A 1,079-nucleotide genomic window follows, 5' to 3' on the forward strand; every position below is an offset into this window, starting at 1 on the left:
CGGTCATGGCGGGGCGGAGGCAGTGGCACCAAGCGACCATGCAGCGAGCCGGCGAGGGCGCGTCCAGATGTGAGTTTCTTTTATGACTGGAAGCTACAGTTTTCTTAAAAGTACAATTTCAAAATTATGACCTTCCTGGTCTCCTTTCTATCTTTATTTCTTCTACCTCATTTCAGACAGAGAATGGAAAGGTGTGTGTGAAATGGAAGAGCTGAAACCTTGAAAGTATGACCCAGAGCAGGAGACAAGTGACTGATTATCAGATGGTACAGAACCACGTGGAACAGCAGTGCTACTGACCTGACGTAAATGTCTAATTCTCTCAGTCTCTTCCATCATTTGATTCTCACAAGACTCTTTGTTCTTGGACAATTGAATGTGTCTTGTGGGGGGGGGAGGTGGGGGACTATTATTCAAGAGGACATTGTGTATGAAGACAGGAACTATTAAGCGCTGTGTGAGGAAGAGCATGTGGAAGGTACTGAAAGTGGTAAAAGATTTGCCAACAGTCCTGGAATAAAGAAAAGTTAAGAGTTTATTGATACACTGCAAGAGAGCACAGAGTGAGTTCCAAGGGCAGACTGCACCATCAAGGAGAAAGGTGAGACTTTTATAAAGGTTTGAGAACACAAAAAAGGTATGGGGCGATCAAAACAAATGTCAAAGGAAGGATTTATTTAGGTCAGCTTGCACTCTGTTTTCTTCACAGGAACACCTTTATTTTGTCAAGAATTACACATCAAAGGAGCAAAATTAACAATGGTCCACTATTTGTGTCCTCACAGAAAGCCTTAAGACTTGAAATAGGGACACGTGTATCAACTCTAAGGAAAGGGTCACAGGCCATTGGTAAGAAACATGTGGTCCACATCAAAGGCAGGTTTATCATTTACTTTTATGTGTAATTTAACCTGTACAGAATGTTATGCCCACTTATAGCGCTGGTTCAGAGAAGCTTGATGGGGTAAGAGACTGGGCTTACTTTACTGCACTGTAACTGCAGATTAACTCATTTGCCACCTGTTCAGTCTCCACATTAAATTAAAAGGAAAAAAAAAGAGATATCACCATGTTTTGAC

At 42.0% G+C, this 1,079-nt stretch overlaps 1 long non-coding RNA gene across 1 annotated transcript; it reads left to right on the forward strand.

Moving 5' to 3' along the window:
- Nucleotides 1–12: 12 nt before the first annotated feature.
- LOC104858136 lies at nt 13–851 on the forward strand. The gene is made up of 3 exons (XR_779078.3): nt 13–69; nt 177–601; nt 710–851. It is a non-coding gene; the product is annotated as an uncharacterized LOC104858136 (long non-coding RNA).
- The last annotated feature ends 228 nt before the right edge of the window (nt 852–1,079 follow it).

Source organism: Fukomys damarensis, unplaced genomic scaffold, assembly GCF_012274545.1.
Source record: "Fukomys damarensis isolate Sample0158 unplaced genomic scaffold, DMR_v1.0_HiC HiC_scaffold_31129, whole genome shotgun sequence".
In the NCBI taxonomy this organism is placed as follows: Eukaryota; Metazoa; Chordata; class Mammalia; order Rodentia; family Bathyergidae; genus Fukomys; species Fukomys damarensis.